The 15,243-nt window shown below is 38.9% G+C and overlaps 1 long non-coding RNA gene across 1 annotated transcript in view; it reads left to right on the forward strand.

Annotated features, from left to right (window-relative positions):
* Window positions 1–717: 717 nt before the first annotated feature.
* LOC106999426 (uncharacterized) overlaps window positions 718–15,243 on the forward strand; it is a 71,997-nt gene continuing 57,471 nt past the window's right edge. The window contains exons 1-2 of the long non-coding RNA XR_003731583.2: window positions 718–767; window positions 8,028–8,085. This is a non-coding gene — a long non-coding RNA (uncharacterized LOC106999426). The remainder of the gene's footprint in view (window positions 768–8,027; window positions 8,086–15,243) is intronic.

Raw genomic sequence — 15,243 nt, forward strand, 5'->3', positions numbered from 1 at the left:
ACTACAGGCTCCGGCCACCATGCCCGGCTAAGTTTTTATATTTTTAGTAGAGATGGGATTTCACCATGTTAGCCAGGATGGTCTCGATCTCCTGACCTCGTGATCTGCCCACCTTGGCCTCCCAAAGCACTGGGATTACAGGCATGAGCCACCGCGCCTGGCCGCAAAAAACAACTTTTAATAGAATATTTTCTATTTTATTTCACTAATAATACTGTCTCATGATACCCATGGATTTCCCTTATCTCTAATGTGAGATATTGTAAAAACCTTTTGTTCAGTGCATACACCTGTAATCCCAGCACTTTGGGAGGATGAGGCAGGTGGATCACTTGAGGTCAGGAGTTTCAGACCAGCCACGCAACATGATGAAACCCCATCTCTATTAAAAATACAAAAATGAGCCGGGCATGGTGGTGTGTACCTGTGGTCCCAGCTACTGAGGAAGTTGAGGCCGGAGAATCGCTTGAAGCCAGGAGGTGGAGGTTAAAGTGAGCCAAGACCAGACCACTGTACTCCAGCCTCGGCAACAGAGCGAGACTCCATCTCTAAAACAAAACAAAACAAAACAAAAAAAGCCATTTTATTCATGTGTTTGTTGCTTTAGAGTTTACAAAGAGTTTTCCTGTTCTTTATCTCATGTGACTCTAACAACAACCTTTAATTAGTGGGTGGGAAGAGCACATATTTTTTATTATGAATATTTTTATTATTTTACAGATAAGGAAACTGAGAGACTAAAACACTTGGGTGAAGTTACACCACAAGTAAGTGTTGGAATGAAGACTTGAACCTAGGATCATTGCCTTTAGTAGAGTTCAATGTTTCTCAAATTATTTTCTGTAGAACACTAATCCCACAAGATATTTATGAGGACGATGCTCATGGTCAAATGAGTTTCACATATATGTCAATACAGTATGTTCCGGTTGGATGTTTACAGTACCTGTTACCAATAAGACCAGTTTACCTTTGTTCAACCTGGTATTAATCAAGTTTGTTTGAATGTAGAATCCCTTTTGAAAGCAACAACTTTAAATATCCTAAGAGATCAGTATTTCTTAAAGTACACTTTGGGAGAACGTTAGTGTAGTAACTTCTATGCTATGCTGCACTAATCTTACATGGGACTTTTCTGTATGGCACCTTGTAATTTAAACTTCCTACTATATTGTAAAATCCTGTCTTCCTGAAATACACCAACATAATCCTATTGATCACTACATTGACAGCATCTTGATAATATCTTAGAGGGAGAGCAAAGACAGGATATTTTCGGTTCCTTGAGGGTCTGGCTTATGTTGGGTCTTTTCATTTGGGAGCTTATGATTGGACAAATTTGTGGATAGGATTTTAAAGTGAATCTTGGCTGGGCACAGTAGCTCACACCTGTAATCCCAATACTTTGGGAAGCCAAGGTGGGCACATCACCTGAGGTCAGGAGTTCAAGACCAGCCTGGCCAACATGGTGAAACCCGGTCTCTACTAAAAATACAAAAATTAGCCAGACGTGGTGGCATACGCCTATAGTCCTACCTACTTGGGAGGCTGAGGCTGGAGAATCCCTTGAACCCAGGAGGTGGAAGTTATACAGTGAGCTGAAATCGCACCACTGCACTCCAGCCTGGGCAACAAGAGTGAAACTCGGTCTCAAAAGTAAAATAAAATAAAATGAAGTGAATCTTGAGAAGTAGACATTCAATGCTATATTCTGAGAAAGGAGTATATACTTTGATGAAGGTGAGATCAGTAGTTTAGTGTTCAGATAAATGATTATGATATGTTCAGTAGTTTGGTATTCAGGTAAATGATTATGACTATGTCTTGAAATGAACAAATAAAATTATTTGCAAATTTACCTTCCGGGTAAATTTCCTAGAATATTAATGCTATGTGAATGAAGGTAAATTTCCTAGAATATTAATGCTATGTGAATGAATGCTATGTGAATGAATGCTATATCCCCATATAACATAATATGAAATATATATTTGGTCTTAGCCCCCCAGTTCCTGACACAGAGTTCCTAAAACTCTTGCAATTTCATTAGTGATGGGGTGATAGGATATCTTTTTAAATCTTACTCCTTGTTCTTGACACAAGAGCTTCTCAGAAACTTGAGATCTCCGGAGTGAATAGTGAGTGTCTTTTTATATTTTAATGAAAAGAGTGGTGCTGAAAGCCCCCTAAATATTATAGCTTCAGGATAGGGACTGGTTACCAGGGGAATCAACCTTGTGATGAGAAGACTGAAACTTTGAACCTTACCCCCTGACCAATGATTGAGTTAATCATACCTATGTAATGGAACCTCCATAAAAACCCTTAATAAAGGGGTTCTAGGAGTTTCTGGGTTGGTGAACACGTGAAGGTACAGGGAGGGTGGTATGCTTAGAGAGCACATGGAAACTTATATCCCTTCCCACGTTCCTTGCTACCCTATGCATCTCTTTTCTGGCCGTTCCTGAGTTGTATCCTTTATAATAAGCCAGAAGTAATAAGCATTTCCTGAGTTCAGTGAACCATTCTAGTAAGTTACTGAACCTTAGGAGGGGTTCATAGGAACCCCTGATTTATAGATGTCAGAAATATGGGAGGCTTGGGCTTTTGATTGGCATTTGAAGTGGGGAAAGAGGGGCAGTCTTGTGGGAATGAGCCCTTAACCTGTGGGGTCTGCGCTGTCTCTGTATAGTCAGTGTCAGAATTAAATTGTAGGACACCCTGCTGGTATCCACAGAGAAATGGAGAATTGCTTGGTGTGGAAAGCTCCCATACATTTGGTGTCAGAAGTGATGTGAATATAGAGGAAACAGTTTTTCTTTTTCACCCCCTTATTGCCATTCTTTGGCCTGAGCTGATGGATTCACTACTGGGGATGTGATCAGTCTAGATATTCACTGCTATTTATAGTCTCATGATCATGTATCATTTCCCAGATGGTTGTTTCAACATTCAAGTGTTAGGTTTTTCTCTTCTTTTTGTTGGATGATCATTTGTTTAATCATGTGGTAAGACAACAGTTGGACGGCAGCATTTAAAACTTGAGAACACACCATCTGAGCCCCTGTAACTAAAATATACCAAGAGAAGGATTATGATCAGTTTGTTGTCTTCCTGTAAGCCGTGAGTCAAAAGTGTCCAAATTAAGCTAGAAGAACAGATTTTATCTCCTATATAATGAGATGCAGTACCAGGTATGGGATTATTAGTCAAATCATAAAGTTAATTAATTTAATGATTTTTTGGTTAGCTTACCAGATCTCTTTAGTATTGTTAAAGATGGCAGAGACATCTGCAGGGCTTTAAGCACACCATTTCCCCCTAAAAGCACATTTTCTCTCAAGACACCAATATAACTAATGGGCTCCTTTTGAGTTCCATTTTCTGAACTTCTTGGGCAAAGAGTTCTATAGTTGTGGTTGCATTGTTTATTATAGCTTTCCTGCTTTTCTCATTCTGAACCATAGCATGCAGGAGCTTCTCTACCTCTAGGCCTCTTATAAAGTGAAGAGGCTTGAAGACAGCAGAAAGCAATCCAAAATTTGAGTGATTAGGGTTTCTATTCTTAAACCAAGACCCATTTTCTCTCCTTTCATGAAGATATCTCTTTTTCCAAGAGGGTAAATTGATTAATCAAAACAGATCTTGGGTGATAACAGGGACTATCCTGAGGTCAGTTAGGAGTTTACCAAAATAACAAGCCTCTGTCCAATTTGCAGGTAGTAGCCAGTAGGTTTTTGTGTTACAAATCCACTCACTGGTGGCCACTTAGTCGTCTGGTTTTTGTCAAAATACTCCTATGGGTATTGTCAAATCCTTTTGCTATGATTTGGGGCCATTTATGAAGAGTGGTCTGGCTCCAGGCAATGAAATTTATGGTGTCAAGACTTAATTAGGTTGTTGTAAAGTGAAAGAGAAGTAGTGTGTTTTACTTGTCAAATTGAGTGACGTGAGGTAGTCTCCAAATATGCATAATCTGTTTCCTAGTTCTCTTTCAAGCTTTCTGTGAAAGTTTGTATACAAAAGCTAGCTCCCACAAAAGGTCTCAAAGATCCCAAGCATAGTTTTGGTGGAGACAGGAGCTTTTTTTTTTTTTTTTTTGATAGGCTATTTATCCTTGTATTCTACCCAGAAAATCATTTGATCTCATTACAAGGAAATGGAACCAATGGAAGCTGGGTGGCTCCTCCAAAAGGAAAATGTGTATAATCCCAACTCTCAGTTTAATTGTATGCTTTATTTAGCCAGTTCATGAGTAAGTTATTTCTTTCAGAAGACTAAGTCTTTGGGTTTCAGGTTGTATGAAATTTGTTTGGGAGGATTTGGGGGAAAGGCTGCTCCTATCTATTGATAAGACTGGATGTTTAGCATGAGTTCCTTGCAACATTTGGTCCTGTCTGCTTGCCAGTAGTGTGTGGAGTCTAGAATCAGATGTAATTTTCCTAGATGCCTGGGCAGGCCTGTATATACTTATAAAGCAAGAGTTGATAGACCCCAGTGGACTCATTGAAGCTTATGGGAATATCTTAGACCATATAACTTTGAGAGTCTCTGGGAACTTTGCAAAATTGAGATTCAGAGTTTTATTTATTCTTTACTTTTCTTGGATATTGGGGCAATATATAGATAGGGAACTTTCTGATTAAGTGGAGGGGCTTTGCAAAGCTCTTTAATAACAGTCCTAGAAAAATTGAGGCCCCTGCCACTAGAGAGATTTTTGAATTCCACAGGTTGGCAATATGACATTAGATATTTTTTCTACTGTAGAGCCATAGCTCCCTAGCAAGGAAAGGCTTCAGTCTATCCTGACAATAAGCAAACAATGGACAGGACATATTAAAAACTCATTGCAGGATGTACTTATATGAATCCATTTGGAGGTACACAAAGAGGCCCTTTGTGGTTTTGGGGTTTCATGAGTGCTAGGGTCTTAGCAAAAGATGCCTGTCTTCCATAGTGACCAGCCAGAACACCTTGTTTAGCATTTGTGTTATCCCTTTTTGGGATGAGTTTCAACCTTGATAATAACTACCACCTTAGGAAGTATTAGAGCACTTAAAAGTTCTTTTAATCTGCCAGTCTTAATTGGATTTCCTGCTGAGGTCAAAAGCCTGTATTGTAGCCAAAGCATTCTAAAATCATGGACTACCTGCAAAAGCATATCCTCTATAAGTTAAGCTCCTTTATTGCTAAATAACCAACAAGCTAAGCAAAAGGATTTCATAGGAGGTAAGCCCACTTGTGAGAAATGTGTATTTCCAGCAAGCAACAAAGGTTGTATATAGCATGGGACACCTTCAAGACTACCATCAGAACTATAGACTTAGTTTGAAGGACACTGTTAAACTTGATGATGCCTCATACTATACAACCTGCAGGCTTTCTACGGGCAGAAGGTTTTACCAGTAGTAAAGAGAAAGATTGTAGTAAGCCGTTGGCATCTAGCAATTCATATGGGCTTGAGTCAGAACATTAAAAGCTTGTTCAGATCTTCCTTGTACAAATAGGCACAATGATTTATGATGAGAAAACCCAGAATACGATGTTGGTGAAGAGCACAACTTGGCGTTTTATCACAGAAATGACCATGTCAGTGTGTAAATGAATGAGTGTTGCTTTATTACAGTAACACTTTATTTACAAAACAGGTGGCTAGACATGGGCCTTACAATGAAATGTATTTTCTCTTACTGAAGAATTTAGTCCTTTAACATTTTGTTACTGATACATTTGCAGTCATTTCTACCATCTTACATTGTGCTTTGTAATTGTCCTATTTTTTATATACATATTTTTTCTCTTTTGAATTGATGGGTAATTTTTTTCCAATTTTTTAATTAAATTTTTTTTTAGAATTCCATTTTCCCTCCTATTGAAAATGATGCCATTTTAATTTTTTTGTGGTTCTCCTAAAGTTCTAACAAGCATATTAATTACTATTTTTGCCTACCTCCTAATTTACATGCTATTGTTTATTTTAATTCTCTATATAAAATATATATTTGTTTAAAAATATATAATTTAAAATTATATATTATAATTTATATATTATATGTATATTTGTTTTGGTTTTGTTTTGAGACTGAGTCTTGCTCTGTCACTCAGGGTGGGGTGCAGTGGTGTGATCTCAGCTCACTGCAACCTCTGCCTCCTGGGTTCAAGTGATCCTCCTGCCTCAGCCTCCCGAGTAGCTGGGATTACAGATGCCCAACACCACGCCCGGCTAATTTTTGTGTATATATATATATATATATTTTTTTTTGAGACAGAGTTTCACTCTCGTTGCCCAGGCTGGAGTGCAGTGGTGCTATCTCGGCTCACTGCAAACTCCATCTCCTGGGTTCAAGCGATTCTCCCACCTCAGCCTCCTGAGTAGCTGGAATTGCAGGTGCCCGCCATCACACCCCGCTAAATTTTGTACTTTTAGTGGAGACGGGGATTCACCATGTTGGCCAGACTGGTATCAAACTCCTGACCTCAGGTGATCCTGCTGTCTCGGCCTCCCAAAGTGCAGGGATTACAGGCATATATTTTTAGTAGAGACAGGGTATCACCATGTTGCTCAGGCTGGTTCTCAAACTCCTGACGTCAAGTGATCCTCCTGACTTCAGCCTCCCAAAGTGCTGGGATTACAGGCGTGAGCCACCACAGCTGAGCCTAATTCTCTACATTTTAACCCCACAATTTAGGTATTACTATTGTTGTTGCCTTATGCAGTCAATATTAGTCTAGATTTTCCTACATGTTTTGCATTTATTATGCTCATCATTGGTTCTTCAATCATGGACCTTCCTTTTGGGCTCATTTTGCTTCTTTCTGGAGCAGACCCTCGAAGTTTTGAAGCCAGTCATTAAACTAACTTTTTTTTTTTTTTTTTTGAGATGGAGTCTCGCTCTGTCGCCCAGGCTGGAGTGCAGTGGCACGGTCTCGGCTCACTGCAAGCTCTGCCTCCCGGGTTCACGCCATTCTCCTGTCTCAGCCTCCCGAGTAGCTGGGACTACAGGCACCCATCACCACGCCCAGCTAATTTTTTTTGTATTTTTAGTAGAGATGGGGTTTCACCGTGTTAGCCAGGATGGTCTCGATCTCCTGACCTCGTGATCCGCCCATCTTGGCCTCCCATATTGCTGGGATTAAAGGTGTGGGCCACTGTGCCTGGCCTAAACTATTTTATATGCAGTCTGTCTTTTGTTGTTCTGTAGTGTCTAGGTATAATTTTTTTATTCAGTCTTTTTAGGATTCATCAGGATTCTTGAATCTGAAGATTTTTGACTTTCAACAGTTTTGGAAATTTTTCCACTATTATGTCTTTGAATATTGCCTCATTCCTGTATTCTCTACTAATTTCCTATTAGAGATATGTTAAACGTACTCCCTCTGTCCCCAATATTGATTAATTTTTCTTTTATATTTTTCATCTCTTTATTACTCTTTATCTTTTTTTTTTTTTTTTTTTTGAGACGGAGTCTTGCTCTGTCGCCGAGACTGGAGTGCAGTGGCCGGATCTCGGCTCACTGCAAGCTCCGCCTCCCGGGTTTACGCCATTCTCCTGCCTCAGCCTCCCGAGTAGCTGGGACTACAGGCACCCGCCGCCTCGCCCGGCTATTTTTTTTTTTGTATTTTTTACTAGAGACGGGGTTTCACCGGGTTAGCCAGGATGGTCTCGATCTCCTGACCTCGTGATCCGCCCGTCTCGGCCTCCCAAAGTGCTGGGATTACAGGCTTGAGCTACTCTTTATCTTAAACAATTTCTTTAGAACTAACTTCAAGTTTATTATTTCTTCAGCCATACCTAAGCTTTCATCTCTCTATTGAGTTTCTAAATTCAATGATATATTTTAAATTTCTAGATGCTCTATAGATGAAATCTGCCTCTCCATACTCAAAGTACTATCTTTTTATATTTAAATATATTCAATGAAATTATGTTCTCTCTTTCTGTATATATAGTCACGGTGAGTCTGATATGGTTGTTGGTGTTCTGCTGAGTGTCAGTCATGTTAATTTGTCTCCTCTTGTGTGTATAGGTTTTTGAGCTTAACTTGATATGTCATCTGTATAAATTTTTGGAGACCAAGCTTCAAGGTATGTTCCTCTAGGATTTGTACTTATTTCTACCAGTCACTTGGAGGTGTTTTAAATTCTCACCTTGGGATTTTTCACACCTAAAGGTTGTACAAATTTTGCCTTGGTGTACAGGGCCAGTTTCTGGATAGAAACTCATGGAGGAAATTTTTTTTCTCTTTCTTTTCCAGAGCCAAGGTGAAATAGGCACTTTTTTTTTTTTTTTACTATCTCCGTCTCTGGGGGCTAGTTCCTGGTTCCACTGAGGGAGTTGCTGGTGGGTGTCATCTGACCTCTCTCGAGCTAGGCTTTTTCTCCAGTGCCTCTGTTTGCATAAAGACCAGTGAACTAAAGACCCAGTCCATCAGTGACAGCAGAAGCTCCAGTGGTAGCTGTTAGCTCTTGGACTTGGCTACCTCACTGGATTCAAGTTTTTGCTTCATTTTTAGCTTTGAGGAGATTCTCAAATGCCCAGCTGTGAATTTAAGGAGATTTAAAAATTTTTTATCTAGAACTTTTAGGCATCTGTCCTAGGAGTTTTTCTCAAATTATTCACTCCACTAAATTGCCTGAAACAGAAGTACACCTCTGTTTTTGTTTTTTTGTTTTTTTGTTTTTTGTTTTTTTTTTGAGACAGCTTCTCACTCTGTCACCCAGGCTGCAGTGGTGCAGTCTTGGCTCACTGCAACCTCCGTCCCCCGGGTTTAAGCAATCCTCCCATCTCATATGAGTAGCTGGGATCACAGGCACGCACCATCACACCTGGCTATTTTTTTTGTATTTTTAGTAGATATGGTGTCTCACTATGTTTCCCAGGCTAGTCTCAAACCTCCAAGCTCAAGTGATCCACCTGCCTCCGCCTCCCAATGTGCTGGGATTACAAGCATGAGCCACCATGCTGGGCCTACTCCTCTGTTCTTTTTGTATTGTTGTTTTATACTTAAAAAAACCTTTTACTATGACTTTAGCGGTGTTTTAGAAAATTAAAAGATTAACAAAAAGCTTTTATTATTGAAGGTCATTCAAATATTGGGGCCCTCTTTATACTAACGTACAGAGATGATGATGTCACAAACACAATTGAGTTTAAGGTTATAACTGCATCCTGAAATGAAGTGTGATGCTTTTTCTCTCCCTTTTACTATCGATTATTAAGTTACTTGGGTTTGGCAGCTGAGTCTGTGTGTGTTAGGGTGTGTTCTTATGTCATTTCACTCATTTAAACTATTATAACCAATAGCTTCAATTGATAAATTCTACTCACTTTAGTAAAAATTTAAAATGCTATAAAATAAATTTGCAAAATTATAAATGTTGGGACTTCTGGATATGCTTTCCATAATGTTAGTCATAAAAGGCAAGAGAGTGACCTTTTCATGGGGCAGAAGACAAATTGCAGAGAAAATGCTTGGAAGCTATCCTCTGAAGATCTTATTTAGATAAAAATGTAAGTTATGCAGCAGAGGACAATACAGTTTATTAAGCTGGTAAAAATAAAATTTCTTTTACCTTGAAAAGGGCACGTTTGTAACAAGTTTTATGCCTAAGTTAGGACTGACTCAGCAACAAATTCTCAGTCAGTATAGTAAAGTACAAACCTTATTTATTTGGGTTGAACAATAGAGTCGGGAGTTCTGAACCTGTGATCTGGGCTTCATAGGACCTAAGATCCCTGAAATTTTGTGAAGGTTTGCAAATACATTTATATTCATGCATTTTTCCTGGGACCAACCTCCTTGGCCCTCACTCCCTCTTTGGCTGGGTACACTTGTGCATTGTTTGAATTATATGGTGCTCCTGGCCTTACTGAAGTGGGGTTTACTATTTGAGAAAACATTTTAGAAAATGTTAAGCTTGCATCTCATAGTTTGAGAAACTCTGTAAAAGATAAATGGAAACAACATGATTTGACATATTGAGGAAACATGCCTTATGGGTTTGGGATTTAGAAACTCAAGTCATCTTTATCAGTTGCATTAAATATGGAAGTGAAGAAAGTGAACTCATCTGAGTCAAACAGTGTTTTTATCCTTTTCATTTACACTAAAATCCTTTGTGTGTGTGTTTACCATACTTGGGAGGGGCCGTTCATCCCAGGAGAAGAAGCCCTTTTGCCCAATTATTACTGGTTGAGGGTGTCTCGGTTCTTGGTGTTTTGAACAAAGAATTGGACAAAATGCACAAAGCAAGGAAAGAATGAAGCAACAAAGGCAGAGATTTACTGAAAATGATACCACACTCCACAGGTTGGGAGCAAGCCTGAGCAAGCGGCTCAAGGGCCCAGTTACAGAATTTTCTGGGATTTAAATACCCTCTAGATGCTTCCATTGGTTACTTGATGTATGCCCTATGTAAATGAATAGGCTAAAGTGAAGTTACAAAGTTATTTACTCTGTGTATGCCCTGTGTAAATGAAGAGGATATTTCCTGTCATAGCTGAAGTGTTTCCATTTGATTTAGTTCTAGGAAGTCCTTAGGTTCCCTGCCTCCAGGCCCTATTCTCCTGCCTCACAATTATCCTCAAAACCTTGCCTGATTCCTTGAAGCAGATTTGAGACACACTATGCTTAGTGGTTGACTGTTTCCAGCTGATTTTTCAGAGTAGCAAGGAACTTGGACACTGGTTATCTGTAGTCTTACTTCATAATTCCTTTTTTTTTTTGTCTTAAGTGGCTAATAGATTTTTTTTTTAAAAAAAAGAACAAACGTCATAAAGGAAACCTGGGGAGAAAAAAAAGCAACAAAAAGTTTTGTGTGCAGATTATAAAATAATGTGATTGCAGTTGGTTTAAGTTGTTAGGCAGCTGTTTTGTCAAAAATTAACAATAGGGCTGAGTTTATTTTTGTTAACAAATCAGACTTTTGCTTTGATTGTGTTTTTTTTAGGTTTCTCTGCTTTTTTGTTCCTCGCATAAATGAACCAAATATTTTCTCTCTGATATTCCACAAGAGAAATCTCTCACTTAAAAAAATAAATTGTAGGACTTGTCTTTCATATAAAAAAATCTGAAATACATCTTTTTCTGTTCCAGGTCAAAATGATTTCATTTTTCATCTTTGTTGTTGACTAATGATGGACTTCCTTAGGAGCTTATATGTATAAGAAGTTTTTGAGCAGTGCTTATGAAGTCTTTTGATAGCCTTTTTTTCCATGTAGCATGAAGTAAACCCAACCTGATTTGGTTCCTGAGCAATCTTCATGGGCAAAGAATGCCATCTTTGCTTGTTCTATCTGTAATGATTGGCCTATATCTGGTATGGATGGTTCACTGGATAGAATTGTCATTTGCAGACATTTTTATGAGTATTTTGTGAACTTAATAATGTACTGCCACTGATTGGTATCTGTTCCATATTTGTCCTTGACAAGGTTGTCCTGAAACTTGTTCTTAAGGGCAAGCTTGTATCTTTTTCTTGGCTTGAGTCTCTATCACCCTCTTCCCACTTCCTACAACCCCCTACCATCCTCCAAAGCAGAACAAGCTTGCACAACTTGTGGCCTGCCAGCCCCATGAGACCCAGGGCAACTTTGAATGTGCCCCAACACAAATTCGTAAACTTTTTTAAAACATTATGAGATTTAAAAAAAATTTTTTTTAATTTTTTGGCTTATCAGCTATCAGTAGTGTTAGTGTATTTTATGTGTGGCCCAAGACAATTCTTCTTCCAAGTGGCCCAGGGAAGCCAAAATATTGGACATCCCCTGGTCTAGAACAAAGGCTGATGAGCAAGAAGTTTACTTAGTAGTGATCCCGTTGTGCTAACGTGAGGGATCAGGAGAATTGAACAGGGAATGGCGGTGGTGGTGGGTGGGGAATACTGTGATGTATTATTGAGTTCTTAAATTGGATGACTGGTACTCAATCTTCATGGAATCTTCTTTTAAATGTGTCTCAGAACTGTTTGCCTGCGGAACAAAAGGAAGAAACATGTATCTATTGACATCTGTCTCCTATTGCTTAAGTCTGGCCAGGCAAGCATTAACTCCAAGGGGTGAGACCAAAAGGATTTGCACCTCTCATTTGTGGTACTAAAGATATGTCCAATAAAATTTTGTGGACTTATTAGGACCAAGCTCAAATCTGAGTACATAGTGTGCATTCAGTGACTACTTTACTGGCTTGAAGGTTATGGCTCTGAAAATAGAAAAAGCACAAGTAGCACATTATTATTTCTATTTTTCCCAAATCTGCTAAACAAATAGGTTATATTTTATGATGTTTTAAGCAAAATATTGTTCTGATTTCTTTTCTAGTGTCCAACATTCTTCCTACATAATTTATACAGTAATATCTGTAGAACTTAAATCCAGTAACAGTAAGCTCTTCCATATGGCCACTCCCTTCAGAAATGTACCACATGGCAATGTTTTCACCTTATGGAACCAGTTTTTTTGTTTGTTTGTTTTTTGTTTTTTTTTTTTTCTTTTGAGATGGAGTCTCACTCTGTTGCCTAGGCTGGAGTGCAGTGGCGCGATCTCAGCTCACTGCAACCTCTGCCTCCCAGATTCAAGTGATTCTCCTGCCTCAGCCTCCTGAGTAGCTGGGATTACAGGTGTGCACCACCACGCCCAGCTAATTTTTGTATTTTTAGTAGAGATAGGGTTTCACCATGTTGGTCAGGCTGGTTTCGAACTCCTGATTTCGTGATCTGCCTGCCTCACCCTCCCGAAGTGCTGGGATTACAGGTGTGAGCCACAGCGCCCAGCTGGAACCACTTTTTTTCCTTAGCTTTAAAAACCTTTTATTTTGAAATATGTATAGACTTACAGAAAATACTTCAAAAATTAGGAAATTAACATTGACATCATAAACTAATCTGCAAATAATTCAAATTCCAGCAATTTCCCTACTAATGTACTTCTTCTGGTGTGGGATCTAACCAGAATTCCACAATACATTTAGTTGTCATGTCTCTGTAGTCTCTGTAATCAGTCTTTGTCCTTCATGACCACTTATTTTGTAGATCATCCCTCTGTTGGGGTTTGTTGTTTCATCATGATTAGAGTGAGATTATGCATTTTTTGCAATAATGCCACAGAAATGATGGTATGCCCTTCTCAGGGCATGATGTCAGGGGGTACATGATTTCAAATGTCTTGTTACTGGTGATGTTTACTTTTTTTTGAGACAGAGTCTCACTCTGTTACCCAGGCTGGAGTGCAGTGGCAGGATCTCGGCTCACTGCAACCTCTACCTCCTGGGTTCAAGCATTTCTCTTGCCTCAGCCACCAGAATTACAGATGTGTGCCAACATACCCAGCTAAGTTTTAAAAATTTTTAGTAGAGGCAGGGTTTCACTGTGTTGGTCAGGCTGGTCTCGAACTCCAGATCTCAAGTGATCTGCCCACCTCAGGCTCCCAAAGTGCTGGGATTACAGGCGTGAGCCACTGTGCCCGGCCTAGGTGATGTTTACTTTGATCACTTTATTGAGATAGTGTTTGTCAGGTTTCTGCACTATAAAGTGACTATTTTTCCCTTTGTAATTAATAAGTACCTTTTAGGGAGATACTTCGACACTATGGAAATATCCCGTTTCTAATACCGTTAATTTTAGCATCCACTGATGGTTCCCTGCAACAGTTATTAGCGATGATATTTGCTTAGTAGTGATTATTTCCATCATTCCTTCCACATTTATTAATTTGAAATACTAATTTATTTTTTATCGATTTGGACTTATGAGCATAATCTATTAGTATCATTATGTATATTATTGCTCAAAGTGTTTCCACCTTAGCCATTAGGAGCTCCCTCTAGTTAGCTCCTATATCCTTTTTTAGCTACCCCTGTCATTTTTTGAGCCCTCCTTTCTGGCATCAGAAGCTGTCCCAGGCTCATCTATATTTGCTGTTCTAAAGCTGAAATCAACTGTTTCTCCAAGGAGCTTTGGTTCCTTATATTAGAGACTGGTATTTAGAAACCAAGATCCTAGAGCTAGGTGTGCTCACTGCTTCTCAGAAGACAGAGCTTAGAAATGTATGTATGTGTATTAACCCATGTATGCACACATACATAGTTCTTTTGGTTTTTCTTTTTATAATAGATAGTCAAAATACTTACAGTCGCTCTTTCCATCTCACCCTCTTCATTTGTCTTATTATTCATCTGCAGTACAATTAAGTTCACTGGTTGCTGTTTATTCCATTTTGGGTTGTCCCCCTCACATCCTGGTTTATTTTAATCGTTTATTTATTTTGGGGGTATATAAAACATATGATTTTAGGAGTCAGAATTATTTTAAAAGATACACTTAGAAGGGTTTTACTCCCCCTTTATGACTATTACCCTGTTTCTTTTTCCTATTCCCTTCTGCCCTGTTCCCACTTTCTCTTAACCAGTCTCATTAATTTATGATTTATCCTTTTTTTTTTTTTTTTTTTTGAGATGGAATCTCACTGTTGTTGCAAAGGCTGAAGTGGAATGGCATGATCTTGGCTCACTGAAACCTCTGCCTCCCAGGTTCAAGTGATTCTCCTACCTTAGCCTCCTGAGTAGATGGAATTACAGGCACCTACCACCAGGCCCAGCTAATTTTTTGTATTTTTAAAACACAAAACCTTTTTGGTAGAGATGGGGTTTCACTGTGTTGACCAGGCTTGTCTCGAATGCCTGACCTTGTGATCCGCCTGCCTCGGCCTCCCAAAGTGCTGGGATTACAGGCGTGAGCCACCGCACCTGGCCAGTTGATTCTTTTGTACAAATGAATATACCTATGAAAGAAAAAATACGTATATATTTAGATTCCTTTCTGTTTTGCATGAAAGGTAGCATACTGTAGATACTATTTCATATTTTACATTTTAAATTTAATGTGTCCTGGAAATCACTCAATATAAGTTCATAGAGATCTTCATTCTTCTTTATAGCTGCATAGTATTCCACTGTGTTGGATGCATTATCGTTTATTCAAACACTCTTCTATGTATGAACATTGAGCATCTAGGTCGCTTCCAACATTTTGTAATTACAGTGCTGTAACGGATAACCTTGTGCATATTAATTTTGTATTGTTGGAGGTTGAACTTCAGAGTAGATTCCAAGAAGTAGAATTGCCAGGACAAAAGCTAAATGCATCCATGATTTTACTAAGAGTTGTTAAATTTCCTTCCAGGAGGGCTGTACCAATCTTCATTCTCACCAGCAATGTTCAAGAATATTCTCTCACAGCCTTGACAAC

Source organism: Macaca mulatta, chromosome 7 (genome assembly GCF_049350105.2).
Source record: "Macaca mulatta isolate MMU2019108-1 chromosome 7, T2T-MMU8v2.0, whole genome shotgun sequence".
Classification (NCBI taxonomy): domain Eukaryota; kingdom Metazoa; phylum Chordata; class Mammalia; order Primates; family Cercopithecidae; genus Macaca; species Macaca mulatta.